The following is a 16,343-nucleotide window of genomic DNA, read 5'->3' as shown; positions in this document are numbered from 1 at the left end:
AGGTGTTTTGTTTTGTTTTTTAACAATTTATTAGCTCATCCGACCGACAGGTGATGCGTTTATGCTGTCATGTGTTGTCCATCGTCCATCCAGCACCATCAACATTTCACAAAAATCACTTCTTCTGTCTCAATTCTTCACCAATTTTGATTCTTTCTGTTATGAAGGTAGAGGTACCTAGGGTGCATATACAGTGGTGCTTGAAAGTTTGTGAACCCTTTCGAATTTTCTATATTTCTGCATAAATATGACCTAAAACATCATCAGATTTTCACACAAGTCCTAAAAGTAGATAAAGAGAACCCAGTTAAACAAATGAGACAAAAATATTATACTTGGTCATTTATTTATTGAGGAAAATGATCCAATATTACATATCTGTGAGTGGCAAAAGTATGTGAACCTCGAGGATTAGCAGTTAATTTGAAGGTGAAATTAGTCAGGTGTTTTCAATCAATGGGATGACAATCAGGTGTGAGTGGGCACCCTGTTTTATTTAAAGAACAGGGATCTATCAAAGTCTGATCTTCACAACACATGTTTGTGGAAGTGTATCATGGCACGAACAAAGGAGATTTCTGAGGACCTCAGAAAAAGCGTTGTTGATGCTCATCAGGCTGGAAAAGGTTACAAAACCATCTCTAAAGAGTTTGGACTCCACCAATCCACAGTCAGACAGATTGTGTACAAATGGAGGAAATTCAAGACCATTGTCATCACTGCTCTCTAAAAAGAACATTGCTGCTCGTCTGCAGTTTGCTAAAGATCATGTGGACAAGCCAGAAGGCTATTGGAAAAATGTTTTGTGGATGGATGAGACCAAAATAGAACTTTTTGGTTTAAATGAGAAGTGTTATGTTTGGAGAAAGGAAAACGCTGCATTCCAGCACAAGAACCTTATCCCATCTGTGAAACATGGTGGTGGTAGTATGATGGTTTGGGCCTGTTTTGCTGCATCTGGGCCAGGATGGCTTGCCATCATTGATGGAACAATGAATTCTGAATTATACCAGTGAATTCTAAAGGAAAATGTCAGGACATCTGTCCATGAACTGAATCTCAAGAGAAGGTGGGTCATGCAGCAAGACAACGACCCTAAGCACACAAGTTGTTCTACCAAAGAATGGTTAAAGAAGAATAAAGTTAATGTTTTGGAATGGCCAAGTCAAAGTCCTGACCTTAATCCAATGGAAATGTTGTGGAAGGACCTGAAGCGAGCAGTTCATGTGAGGAAACCCACCAACATCCCAGAGTTGAAGCTGTTCTGTACAGAGGAATGGGCTAAAATTCCTCCAAGCCGGTGTGCAGGACTGATCAACAGTTACCGCAAACGTTTAGTTGCAGTTATTGCTGCACAAGGGGGTCACACCAGATACTGAAAGCAAAGGTTCACATACTTTTGCCACTCACAGATATGTAATATTGGATCATTTTCCTCAATAAATAAATGACCAAGTATAATGTTTTTGTCTCATTTGTGTAACTGGGTTCTCTTTATCTACTTTTAGGACTTGTGTGAAAATCTGATGATGTTTTACAGTAGGTCATATTTATGCAGAAATATTGAAAATTCTAAAAGGTTCACAAACGTTCAAGCACCACTGTAGCTTCTGCCCAGATTTGCTTAATTTCAATTATTAATGAAGTTATGGACTAATTAAACCTTAATGAGTGAACAGTTCAACAAAAATCGCTTCTTCTCGGTCAATTCCTCGCCGTTTTGGATTTTTTCTGGCAAATGGGTCGATATTCCGAGGGTAGATATAGCGTCTATATATACAGTAGCTTGTATATAGTGTATATAGCCCGCAACATTTCTTGATGTCACACTTTAGATCGTTCCTTCTGGGCGAGACGGGGCCGGAGTGAGCTACATTATTGACGGTTTCGCTTACGTTTACTTGTTGGCAATAAGCTGCTGTTGGACCTGTTGATCAAGTCAAAGTTTAAAATAAAATATTACTCACTGCATGCTACTCCAAAGTGAATATTGATGGAATGGAATATAGTGGAATGGAAAATCCATGTATCCAAATATCCACATTCACAATATTTAACAGAACAAGGGAATTGATCAGACTGGATATACAGACAGGAGACGAATTCAAGAAAAAGAATGAATGAATGAATGATGTGCATGCTACAATTAAGCCAATAACATCTAAGCATTCTCTGTGGCTTATCATGTCCAGCTAAAGCAGGCCTCATTCATCTAAATTTTGGAACAAGAAGAAAAGTTCTACATAACTTCATTAAAGCAGGTTAGATGTAAGAACGTCAGTGATGGATTGCGCTCAATGGGCTTTGTTTCAATAAGAGCAGTTCCTGAAATGAAATCTGCATGGAGGCCGATGGGTGTTGGAAACTGTGTGAAAGAAAAGCTGTTCTTCAGGTAACTCAATATCGGTATGGTCATGTGACTGGACTCCATGTTGGGTTTTCCGTTAATTTATCACCTGTCTGTATTTTGTAACCATGTGAATTAAGGAGATAAAGTATTCCTACTGATCAAAGAGCCACCATTGGTGTGTCCATCTGTTTTTGTTTGTTTTATCCATTTTATTTTGTTGTTTTGGTCCTCGTCCTCTTGCCTCGCCTCAGTTGGACACGAGCCAAGGCTGTCCTGAGGTCCCAACTGTCCGTCCTCACGTTGGTCCCGCTGGGCAAGCAAACGCTGGCGGGCCGTACCACACTGGGGGACAGAGGGGGACAGATTGTCCTCCCCCCCGGCCAGCCACAGGAGACAGAGGCCCAGCCAAGGTCTCAGGCGGAGCTCACTTCCTGTTTGCTTGCTCTTACCTGACCCTGGTCAACTGCTTTTCCTCTGCCTCAGCTTCCTTAGGAGAGATCTGCCCAAGGACAAGAGGCTCCAGGGACAAATACACACATACTTTTTTTTTCTTCCATTAATATTTCTTTCTACGTTATCTCAAATAACACATGTATTGCTGGAGATTCAGTACTGCTGAGTCTGCACCAAACTCTCCAGCTTAACTTCAGGAATGAAATTGTCATATGTTCCTATTATTATGGTCCTCATAAAGGCACACCGTCCAGTGTGTTAGTGATCACACTGGCCAGCTTGGTGTATACATCTTAAACCTCATCTTCTGTTTCCTCTCTTCAGCCCCAAAATGACCCACTTACACTTTTTACTAAAAGTGGAACAACACTAAAAATATATTATTTTTTTTTCCAACATGAAACTTTATATGCTTGGTTTGGGATTTTTCGAAAGAACACCCAACAAAGTAAATAAACAAAGTCACAATTACAGAAATGGGATTAAGACCATCTGGACACGAAAGCAAGAAAGTTAAACCAAAAAAAAATGTTGAAAAAAATTTCCGTTCTTCGTGAATATAAACCAGAAATGAATCCGAAAGGAGACGTTAGTCGCTGTACACACACCTGGAGGAACTTGCAGGTATGCATGCTTCCATGAGTATATTTCTATAAATAAGTCTCATGATTGAGATTTACTGGGTATGTTAAGTAAGGAATGAAACATTTCTGGGCATCCTGTTGGAGGAAAATAATCAAAGACGGGGTGGTGTGATGAAGTGGAGTCACTGTTACCACCTAAAAATGTTTCAAGGAGAACTGAAGGCACATTTTTTTTATGATCAAAATTCTATTTATCTCATTTTATTAAATATCGGAACGCATTTTTGATCGCTATTTTGTCGCTGCTATAGCAAGTTATGAGTGTCTGAAATATGCTCTGTAATATATCAGTCCGTATGTCAAAGCAACGGCCGTAAACGAGATTCGCTGAGACCTGTGCGAGACATCGTAGGACGGAAGTAAAACGTAGAGCGGAAATCAAAGTGACCAACCCTGTGTCCGAAATCACTCACTCGTTCGCTACTCCCTACTCCTTATATAGGGAATTACTAGATAGAGGACTATACAGTGAGCTCATTGGTAAAATAAAAAAAAGCTTTCGGACTCTAGTCCGTCACGCTGGTATTTACGTCATTACTGTCGCACAATTAAAACGTGCCAGATCATTCGGCTGGTGGGTTTTCAAAATAATAAACGCGCATGTATTTTTGTGATAAATCCATATTATACTGAGCGCATTTCCCACATTAATCAATACAAAGTACCTGCAGCTTTCAGGGTTTTTTTTAAAATAAAGGTTGAATCCTTTCCTTCTTCTTTGCCGCTGCCTTTTATTAAATCAAATTTGAGACTTTTAATTTGATTTCTTTCAGCGCGACCACAATGCATGATGGGATATATTGCTTTGGTTAGTGACCATCGTTGTACACTACTTTTCGTGATGCATTGTGGGATACTTTGAATGCATTGTATAGGGTGTAAATAATCCTCGCTAAGGTTGTGGACAGCACTACAAAATGGCGTCCTCGCTATATATAGCGATTTCAGACACTGGGGTCGTCAAAAGACGCGCGCCCGCTTTCGAATGCTGATATAATCAAGCCAGAAGTTTTGTTTGTTTTCATAGCAATCAGGAAAGTTTGAAAAAAGTAGGCAGTAATTGTCATTTAAACTGGTTTTTGTGCAATATTTCGTTTGGAAAACAGTTTTCAAAATGGCGGCGCTGACACTTCACGTTTCGAAGTCTCGCACAAGTCTCATGAAGATCGCGCGGATAAGTGACGCCTGCTGTGGACCAAACGAACTAAGGGCCCGTTTACACGAGGACGCTGTCGGGTAAAAACGACTAAATATTTTATCGGAAGTGCCTTTCGTCTACACGGGGACGGCGTTTCCGAGGCTGAAAAACGGAAAAAATTGAAAACGCCTTCCAGAGTGGATAAGTTAAAAACAGCCCCCGTTGCATATCCGTCTAAACTACCCAATACGCGAAACTCTGCTCGGATCTGCTCACGTCGGGTACGCGTTTACGTCATACATATGTCATATACTGTACATGCCAGCCCGGGAAGTAAGAAAGTAAGTAAAAAAGTAAGAGCATGTCTGATTACATCGATCCAACGGACCTTCAAGCTGCTCTGGCAGCTTTAATAAACGTCCAGGAGTCCTTCGAACATCTATACCGAATCTGCACATATACCGTTAATGAACAGAGGCGGGTATAGCATGCTCTTACTTTTTTACTTACTTTCTTACTTACCATAGCCAGAGTAGTCAAAGTTTTTGCGGCGCAGATGTGCAGATCAGACAAGACGGAAGACGTTGCGCATGCGTGCAGACATAGCGGAGGTCTTTCACAGCACCACCTAGCCGCCTGGCATGCACATCCAATTGAATTCCACACATTTATGCGTCACCGTATAGACGCAGATTTCCTCCTTGAAAACGGTCATGTAGACGCGGAAAAAAGTGAGAACGAAAACGGACTTTTGCGTCTTTGTTTCAGACCGTCCCCGTGTAAAGTGGGCCTAAATTCAACAAAACCAAATCTGCCGATAAGTATAATATTTAATTGCCAATACGAGTCACGCTATACGGTTACTAAAACCGAAAACGTAATTGAATAACACGTTAATTAAGAAATAAAGCAAGTTTAAAAATGACTTCAGATCCCCTTTAATTTATACATAAAAGCAGGTCCTGAAGTGTTTCATTCCTGCTTACACCACATCACTTGCGTTATAACAGCTATAAACAGTGATTCTCTTTTGTCTCGCTTACCAAGGAACTACAAAATGCCAACTCCTCTGTCCTGATGTGGATAAAAACTTAACTTTACAGCTTTACCTCTGACTATTACAAAGCGCTGACACTGGAGACTCCTTCCATCAATGTTAAACTAGTAGTTATTGCCTGTGAACCTGATTTCCTCTGATTGGTGCTCTTCACAGGGCTAAATCACTCCCCACGTCTCCTCAGTGACGTAGACTTGGCCTGAGCGAAAGTCTCCAGCAAGGGGCGCTGATTGCGAGGTCCCGTACAATCGAAACTCCCAGGCGAGTCAGGGAGGGGATTCCCTGCCAAGGCAGTGTGTTGGCGCGAGCATGTCGCCTACAGGAAATGAATAGTGTGGTGGATCAGCACTAATCCATATTTTGGAAAATCCAAACCCTCTGAGGTGCTACCAATCCATGTGTGAAGTATGGAGTATGTGCGTCCAGCCGTGTCGATTTGCACAGGTGAACAGACAGAGAGGCAGACAGCCTTCCTTTCGTAGCATAGATGTTTTTAAATGCTAAACTTAAGCATATCATTGATTTTGTACATTTGTAAAATCGGTTTACATGGAACGTCCATCATACAAGTTCTTGTGTAAGCTGTTGCACATTAGAATGAGTGCATCGATAGAAACGAGTGCAGCTTTGAAGAACCGTTGCTGTTATAGAAAATCAACGCCACCTGACCAATCAGAATTGAGTTATGAAATCAGTTGTATCCTTGGCATTATAAGGGTCGAGCCATTGGCAGCCATTTTATTACATAAAGTTTGGTCCCTCTTGTGCCAGGACCTGGTCTTCCCAGGCAGTCGCCCATCCCAGTACTAACCGGGGCGTTAAGGCGCATTGGGCGGCACCAGTCTCAGTTTCTATAGCCCTTGGCCTCTCACCTATTACATCGCTAGGGTTACAATGGGGGGCTGGTCCTCTGGTAACCATAAGAGTTTGACTCCATACTCACATCTGTATTGATGGTCTTTGGTGTGACCCAACCACAAGTAGAACTCATGATCTCCCAGTCAAGAGGTGGACACGTTAACCACTAGGCCAACTCGTGTTACTTTATAGATGGGTTGCAGCCAACATCACATCCGCCTCATTAGATATGCAAGACATGAAGTGATGGTCAGCTACGCTCACTGTTCACAAAGCGTTAGTATCACTGGGGCGCCTTGCTAGTCGTAAAAATCCCCTACACTTGTGTTGCTTTGCGCTGTTCCAATAAAACAAACTGAAACTGATAAAAGTTTCTTCCTGGTTCCCTGTGAAATGATAAAGGGTGAAAGAGCAAAGGATTTTACCAAAAGGTGACAAGAAAGGTGGCTCTTGAACATTTCACTGCGATGGAGTCAAAGGACGCTCGAGTTTGCATTGATCACTTCATGAAAGGTTTAGAAATTACTCTGATTTATTTCGTTTGGATTCGCAAATGAGGGGCGGCACAGTGGTATAGTGGTTAGCGCCGTCGCCTCACAGCAAGAAGGTCCGGGTTCGAGCCTCGTGGCCGGCGAGGGCCTTTCTGTGTGGAGTTTGCATGTTCTCCCCGTGTCCGCGTGGGTTTCCTCCGGGTGCTCCGGTTTCCCCCACAGTCCAAAGACATGCAGGTTAGGTTAACTGGTGACTCTAAATTGACCGTAGGTGTGAATGTGAGTGTGAATGGTTGTCTGTGTCTATGTGTCAGCCCTGTGATGACCTGGCGACTTGTCCAGGGTGTACCCCGCCTTTCGCCCGTAGTCAGCTGGGATAGGCTCCAGCTTGCCTGCGACCCTGTAGAACAGGATAAAGCGGCTAGAGATAATGAGATGAGATGAGATTCGCAAATGACTGACTTTTCTCGCCATTTTCTGTTATTTTGTGGTTGTTTTGAAGTTCAGGAGATGCTCTAGTCCTCAGATGTGTTTTTGTTTACTGTTTGATCGTGGTCGCTATATTGTAAACTGATGTGTATGTTTGTCCTAGCAATCTTTACAAGGACGATGATGATGTAGATTGGGCTCCTACACTGAACTAGAGAGATAGGATAATCAAGACGATCCATGTAAACACAAAAGCAGAGCTCACGAGTTAACAGCATGAAACTGCTTCTCCGCCTCGGCCATGCAGTTACAGTCTCATCTCATCTCATTATCTGTAGCTGCTTTATCCTGTTCTACAGGGTCGCAGGCAAGCTGGAGCCTATCCCAGCTGACTACGGGCGAAAGGCGGGTTACACCCTGGACAAGTCGCCAGGTCATCACAGGGCTGACACATAGACACAGACAACCATTCACACTCACATTCTCACCTACGGTCAATTTAGAGTCACCAGTTAACCTAACCTGCATGTCTTTGGACTGTGGGGGAAACCGGAGCACCCGGAGGAAACCCATGCGGACACGGGTAGAACATGCAAACTCCGCACAGAAAGGCCCTCGCCGGCCATGGGGCTCGAACCCGGACCTTCTTGCTGTGAGGCAACAGCGCTAACCACTACACCACCGTGCCGCTCCTGCAGTTACAGTGAGCCGTGATAACTTCTCCGTCCTGTTTCACCAATCCCCAGGTCTTTAAAGGGGTTTCTGTGGATCTTTGTGAATGATTTACCCAGAAGAGAAGAGCAGGGAGGATTGAGAATCGAGCCGGTGTGGTTTGTTTACACCCGATACTAAAACTTGTAGCATCCTAGCAACCATCTGCATACAAAAAGCCCAGAAATGCCTACTTCAAATCAAAAATCAAAGTCCTTCCTACGCCATGTGGTGCATAATGCCGACTTACCCGGAAATGCCTACTTACCTGGGCATAAACGATACAGGATTTATCTTGTAGTGTCCTGATCCCCAGATCTTTAACCAGCCACATATAAAAAGTTGTACGCCTCCATGCTCTTCCAGGTTTTCATCTGCTTGTCCGTGTAGAACGATGTCTGCAGCACCGGGTAGTTTGAGATGTCGACCTCAAAGGATGGATAATTTTTCCAAATTCTTTGTTAATGTGTAAAGATCTATCCCATCGCAAAGAGCAACTTTCTGAAGGTATTTTGACCGTGTATTGGCGTCTAAACTGCAAAAATAGCCGGAGACGGTTTCACTAGCTCTTCGCGTAATGGCAGCCAAATTGGTTTGCCTGACCACCACTTCATTCACCGGAAGTAAACTCACAAGCAAAAGTCATGTGACTGAGTACAAGCTATTACATAAGCACCTTGTGAATCACCAACGCTGCTGACTTTTCCAAAATATTCGCTTATCAGGGTTAAAACAAGACTTGTTTTATGAGCTGTACGCTTGCTCCAGAATGCACAGAGCTTTCATGGTATTGTCTTGGGTTGAAGCTGGACAAGAGCAGGAATTCTTCATCTTGCCCAGGTGGATGTTCCCCAGGTCTGCCTCTGCTGGAAAAAAGCCGGGCGGGGTTAGAGGATGAGTGACTGCCCTAGTTTTTCCACACGGCTCTGTCATTTTTCTTCACTTTCCCGGGCAGCCAGCGGCACTTTGCACGAGACATTGACCTAGTGCCTGTGTCCAGACTGGGACACGATTAAATGTGGATAAAAGTAGTTGATGAGAAAGAAATTGGAAACATTTCCGATAAAAAGTGCGCTCCTTCAAAAAAGTCTGAGTGGATGTTGGTGTTTGCGTCATTGCAGGTTGCCATGGCATTCCTGAAGCTCATGATGGTGGCTTGCTTATACAAAGACGCAGGGACGCACTTGCTCCTCTTTCGGAGCGACACGGCAGATTGAATTGATCTGTGGCCGGGAGTGACATTTCACAGTAATGTGTAAAGAACCATATTGTGTTTACTTAGAGCCAGAAATAGATAGATGGATAGATGGAGAGAGGAGGAAGAAAGAAGAAGAGAAGAGAATATGGTTTGCTGTGTTTTGATTTAAAAAAAAGAAAAAATGTTTTCCGCTAATTACATTTCTAAAAAAAGACGTAAGCAGAAAAGAATAGCAAAGCGGGACTGGAATTAATACCTTAAAATTTCCCCGATTATAGCAAATGCCCCATTTTGTCTTCCATATGTTTTCCATGACACTTACTTCTCTATTTCTCATCCTCCGATTTTGAAAAGCAATGTTTCCTTACCTTGCTTTTTTGACACAAATCATTCTAATCTATTGATCTGCAAGGAAAGAAAACCATTAAGAGATAATAACATGATCACAGCATTTTCTTCAGAGATCTTTAGCCACTACCGGTGTTCTAGCTTCAAAAATCTTGGCACCCAGAACACTCCACTTATCTGAAAAGACAATGCATTCAAAAAAAAAAAAGCTCACATCTGAGATGAAGCTTTCTACTCCCTCTCTTTTTGTTCAATTTATGATAAGTGGTTGTGTCACGTACAGCACTGCATGTAATATTGCTGTTCAGACTGTGTTGTATCTGGGCTTTGGAATAGGAGTAGCTTTGCGGTGACACATCAGCAGCCTCCAGGGGGATATTCAACATTTTATTTCTGCTTCTGTGAAGACGGAATTTTTCCTTCTCCTCACAGTTTGAAGCAAGGTCAAAGTCAGACAAGTTGACAGCATTTTTTTTTAAAGTTAATGAATATACGCAAAGGGGCACAGAAACATATACATACGCTCTGAAGTATGCTTTCTCTTACATTATTCACTTTAATGTTGAATGCAGGCACTTTGAAAAAGAAAGGATTGGAAAAAAATACAGACCCATGGTCCCTGAATGGTCATTTTTTTCTTATTTATCCCATATATTTGCACTGAAATGTACCACTATAGTGAGCTAGTTGGCTATTCTGGTAAGTTTCAGTATCTTTCGAACATTTTTCCCCAAATAGAAATTAACAACTGGGTTAGAAATTAACAATTAGTGGAAGTGGAGTCCATGAGGGCAGCCCATGGACTCCACTTCCATTGGGTTTCCAACCTTAGATGATGGCCTATGGACTCTCATTCTATAAATCTTTCCAGTTGTAGGTGGCCCTCATGGAACCCCATCCTGTAGAGCTTTTCAACCCATGTGGTGTTCAGTGGACTCCACTTCCATAGGGCTTTTTAACCTTTACCACGTCAAGCTCTCGCGGTTACCAGAGGACCAGCCCCCCACTGTAACCCTAGTTATGTAATAGGCGAGAGGTCGAGGGCTATGGAAATGGAGATTGGCGCCGCCCTATGTGCCACATGGCATGGGAAGGACTTGATTGATGAACCTTAGGTGGTAGTCCATGGAGTAAAATTTCATGGGGTTTTCCAACCTTAGAGGGCAGCCTGTGGACAGTCTTTTCATAGGACTTTGTACCATTAAGGGGGCAGCCCATGGACTCCCCTTCCATTAGATTTCCAACCTTAGATGATTGCCTGTGGACTCCCATTCCATAAGGCTTTCCAGCTGTAGGTGGCCCCCATGGAACCCCATCCTGTAGAGCTTTTCAACCCACATGTTGTCCAATGGACCCTACTTCCACAGGTTTTTTTTTTTTTTTTTTAACCTCAGGTGGTAGTCCATGGAGTACAATTCCATGGGGTTTTCCAACCTCAGAGGGCAGTCTGTGGACACACTCTTTTCATAGGACTTTCCACCTATAAGGGGCAGCCCATGGACTCCCCTTCCACTGGGTTTCCAAGCTTAGGTAGTGGCTTGTGGATTTGCCTTCTATAGGGCTTTTCCAACCTTAGGAGGCTGCCTGTGGACTCCCCTTCCATGAGGACTCACAAAAGGGTTTCCAGCAGCTCATGGGCTACCCTTTTTTAGGACTTTTCAACTTCACTGTCAGCCAATGAACTTCCCTTCTGTGGGGGTTTCCAACCTTAGCCGACAGCCCATGGACTCTCGTCCAGTAAGGATTTCCAAACTTATGGAGGGTTTGGAAGCCTGTTAAGGAAGAAGCATCAACCAGTCTTTAGGCCTGTTAAGACCTGCAGTGTCTTTTGGTGTTTATTTCACACCTATAATCCATTTCAGGGTTTAACGAGATTGATACTTGATGTAGAAATGTACTATATTACACCTACTGGGTGTTATAAAGCCAGAAGAAAATGCAGACTTGAGATTGTAAAACCTGAGACTGTGGCTCTTATTCAAGTTTTATTCACTACTTGGTGGGAAGCATTAGAATCATGATTTTGTGTCTGATGATAAAATTATTTACTCATGCTGAAACCTTCATTGCCGAGCTAACTACTTCTCGTGTGTCCGAACAACAACTATGGTTACCTCGTTGAATCAGTCTGATGGCAACACTTCAGAAACTGTTAATGCTTAATGCTGCAGACTTACACTTATTATTGCAAACTGCAGTAATGAGAGAAGTAATGAATCCCCTCAACCCCCCGTGCACAGCAAGCACACATACGCAACTGCACACTGCCAGTTAAGGTGCCATTTTTCACAGCAGACAGGTGCACCGAATGCGATTCTCTCACCTGTTCTTTCACATTCCTCCAGTTGCAATCACAGACCAGGAGTTAGAAGAGTTTTTAGCTGAAGAGTGCAGCAATTAGCAAACAGCGATGCTCATTAGCTCCCTCACAGCCCAGAGCAACACCCTGTTCTCATGGTGCCTTGTTTTCCATTTTCCATTTCTCTGTCTTTCTTTTCACTTTTGCTCTTTCCCTTAAATCGTTCCCCTACATTTTGAAGGAAACTAGCTTTAATGCTTTTGGGTAGTATTTTACCCACAAATAATGGCATCAGTCATATCAATCATCTGGCAGTCATTGTAGTTACTGGGTTTATTTCAGTCTAACCTGGCAGGTTCAAGTAGAAGATGTCAAGACATCAAACATTGCAGCTGTCATGGCCGTCATACTCCTGTAACCAGACATAAATTGTCATGGCAAGTCATGACAGCATACAATCTTCTGAGAAACATTTAAGTCATACAGTAGTTATGTCAGTGTTATGTTGCTGGGTTGAAGTATAATCTGAGAAGTCACTGGTATATAACCAGACATAAACTGACAAGGCAAGTCAAGATGTCATGTTTATGATGCAGGCTTGAGTGTTACTCAAGTTCCAACGGCTTCCATTATTTTAAACCATGGGGGAAGCCATGGCCTAATAATAATAATTTCAATTTATATAGTGTCTTCGGTGGTGTAGTGGTTAGCACTGTCACCTCACAGCAAGAAGGTCCTGGGTTTGAACCCAGCGGCCGGCGAGGGCCTTTCTGTGTGGAGTTTGCATGTTCTCCCCGTGTCTGCGTGAGTTTACCTTTGGGTGCCCCAGTTTCCCCCACAGTCCAAAGACATGTGGGTTAGGCTAATTGGTGGCTCTAAATTAACCATAGGTGTGAGTGTGATGGTTGTTTGTCTATGTGTCAGCCCTGTGATGACCTGGTGACTTGTCCAGGGTGTACCCCACCTCTCACCCATAGTCAGCTGGGATAGGCTGCAGCTTGCCTGCGACCCTGTAGAACAGGATAAAGCAGCTACAGATAATGGATGGATGGATGGATAGTGCCTTTGGTGGTGTAGTGGTTAGCACTGTCGTCTCATAGCAAGAAGGTCCTGAGTTCGAGCCCAGCGGCCGACAAGGGCCTTTCTGTGTGGAGTTTACATGTTCTCCCCGTGTCTGCATGGGTTTTCTCTGGGGGTTCCGGTTTCCCCCACAGTCCAAAGACATGCAGGTTAGGCTAATTGGTGGCTCTAAATTGACCGTAGGTGTGAATGTGAGTCTCTGTGTCAGCCCTGTGATGACCTGGCGACTTGTCCAGGGTGTACCCCGCCTCTCGCCCATAGTCAGCTGGGATAATTGGGATTGCCTGCGACCCTGTACAGGATAAGCAGCTACAGATAATGGATGGATGGATGAATGGATGGATGGATAGTGCCTTTCTCACACCCAAGGTCGCTTTACAATTGCAGAAAAAGTCCACCAGGATGTAATTCCTATGGTGTAGCTACCCACAGTCTCACCAAAAGGCACACACCGCCTGCACAGCTGCCGTGACACCACCGGGTAACACCAGACCAAGCACAGAAACACCCTGGACAACCCTGATGTTAAAAGAGCAACAAGCTCACTGCAGTCCATAGCGAGGAGCACAGGCATCACCCATGGTGGACCAAGGCCCAAAGGAAACCGACGCCCAAAACTGGGTCTGAAGCTATGTCACAACCGGCAGACAAAACATTCAAACAAAAAAGAAAAAGAAAATGCTCTAGTGAGAAGAGAAGCTGCAGCCAAAATGCGCACAGCATACTCTCAGCCAGAAAGGGAAAGCATCTCTAATGGTTAGAGAAGCAGCTTTGGGACCAAAAGGTCGCTGGTTTGATTCCCTGGACCAGCAGAAATGGCTGAAGTGCCCTTGAGCAAGGCACCTAACCCCCAACCGCTCCCCAGGCTGCTCTGGGTGTGTTGTATGTCGCTCTGGATAAGCGCATCTGCTAAATGCCTGGAACGTAATGTAAAAACCAGAAAAAAAAAGTAACGTCTGTCAATTTATGAATATGACTTTAATGAAAATAGATTGCACAGTCAGAGCAACCAGATTAACAGTTCTGTCTTTGTTACTTTTCATCACTTCAGTAATGATCATAATTACAGCTATATGCATTCACCAAGAATCTGATTCTGTCTTCAGACCAAAGCGGTAATTAGGAAACTGTAATCGTATACTACATTCTAATGGGACAGCCTTTATTGTTCGAGTACAAATACAGTCTATGTCAGCATCCAGACTGGAACACAGGCAGTGTGTGTGTGTGTTTGTCTGATGGGGTGGGCGTGTGCCAAAGTGTTTGAAGTTGGCGAAGTGTTAAAAGGCTGAGATTCTCAGCATATTAAGCAGTAAACCTGTGATCTGATTCCCTTTGTTATCTTGTAATCTGACCAAAGCAGGAGAAATAACATGGCTGTTGTTACCAGCTGAGCTTGTGAGATTGTTATACACCTATTTGGTCTCCTCCCAAACGCTCTCCTACCAATAAATATGCTGAAACAGATGTCAAATGGGTATCCAGCTGTCCTTGTGCTGAACATTACAAATGTGTTGTTTTGCTCAGAGAGCTAGACTGCACCGTGTGCCAAAAAAAAAAAAAAAATTAAAATGCAAAGGGGGGAAAAAGGGAAGAAGAAGGAGGGGGAAACTTACATCATAAAGCAGCATCAGGCCCTAAGATGGAGGTCTTCCTCTAAGGCTGAGACAGGCTGATAGCCAGGGGATGTTCAGGAAGGCTTTGGCAGTCCAACAAAGCCAGGCCTTCAGCTGCAGGGTGGAGGTTTGCCATGTGCAGCATCCCCTTTGGCTGGCTCACACAGAAGGTTGTCGTGAGCAGGGACATGTGCGTGTTGGTTGGTGTGTGTGTGTGTATATAAAAAAAGAGAGCCCTCTCTTATATTTACTCAGGCTGTCCTGGGTCTGGGCATTTCTCGTCATGGTGAAGGGAGGGGAAAAACACCAAGACAGCAAGGGAGAGAGCAGAGAGCGAGAGGAAAACAAGCTTCCCTCTTATCCTCTTGGCTCTCCAGAGGCTCTCTGTACTGTTTAGTTGGTGTTCACACACTGGTCTGGGGGCGGGTGCACTTTACTGGCCAGTAGGATAGCCAAAAGGAGAAGATGGTCTAACATGTACATTAACATGGTCTGACATGAACATTAACATGGTCTCCTTTCCACAAGTGCCCTTCAGTGCCGCTCATTCACCAATATATTAATATAAATGTAATTATAAACTATAATAGCATAATTATACTGTATATGATGGATACTGAAAGAGCTAAAATGCATCTGATGAGCATTTAAACAGAAGACATCATCGTAATGAAGGTGTTACTGTTACGTCCGTGAATGAAGTATGTGGTTGAAGAATTTGGTTAATTCTGGTAGAGGAGAAAATATGGAGGTGATAATTAAATTGCCTTTAAAAAGCAGTCAACTTTATAAATCGAGGCAGATTAGAAACAGTAGATAAGTATGGTAGATATATTTTTTTTTAGTTGGCATGTTGCCCAGGGTGGGAGACTTCCAGCAAGAGGACATTGCAAGGCTAGCCCATCAATGTGCCTCTTTCAGCAGTTTGAGGAACAGGAGGTCAACATGTGTCCTCATCTGTTTCCTGAAGATTGGGTACAGTGGGTTATGTGATCAACAAGGGCATGTTATCCTGACAGAAGGCAGAGGGCTGTGCTCAAAAGAAAAACAATCGAAGTGGCTGGAGAAGCCAGTCCAAGGATGGAGAGCAGACGACATTCAAAGAAGTGTTTTATGCTTTCCTGCAGAGGTCTCATAAATCTTGTCCGTTTCCCTTTGTTTTTCTGTTTTGCCAGATCTGCTCTTTGCTCTTTCTTTTCTAGTTACAAGGATTACACTTGCAGATAAGTATAAAAAACCCTCACCGTTTAAACTAAGTGGGGTCAGTGGGCATTTAATCAACGCAAAGCTAAAAAAAAAAAAAAATTGGTAATAGTTATGGACTGTTATATGAACAGAGAATTGCGCAACAATGTAGTTCAGACCTCTTTGTCTAATACCATGAAGAGTCACGAAATCTGCCAAATCACCAACAGGTTTCATTTTTAGCCCTAAGGCATTTTTGCTGGCATGTCTCACTATTCATGGTAATCTCGGTAAATGGTAGGACAAATGGGCATGAAGTTTTGAAATGGATTTAGGTTTCTTGTGGTCATTTGGTATCGGAATGAAAGCAATTATTAAGTATTAATTTATCTCTTGTCTGGTGTCCCTCTAAATAAACACAAACCCCACAGACAGCTACTGGATTCAAATGTCAGAAATGACCTTTTCTGTCTCAGTGGGTATTAC

At 43.3% G+C, this 16,343-nt stretch overlaps 1 protein-coding gene across 7 annotated transcripts in view; it reads left to right on the top strand.

Annotated features, from left to right (window-relative positions):
• LOC132877656 (zinc finger protein 521) overlaps positions 1–16,343 on the top strand; it is a 329,268-nt gene that overhangs the window by 126,346 nt on the left and 186,579 nt on the right. The gene's annotated exons all lie outside the window — the stretch shown is intronic.

This window comes from Neoarius graeffei, chromosome 1, assembly GCF_027579695.1.
Source record: "Neoarius graeffei isolate fNeoGra1 chromosome 1, fNeoGra1.pri, whole genome shotgun sequence".
Classification (NCBI taxonomy): Eukaryota; Metazoa; Chordata; class Actinopteri; order Siluriformes; family Ariidae; genus Neoarius; species Neoarius graeffei.
This window is presented reverse-complemented; position numbering and strand designations above follow the sequence as displayed.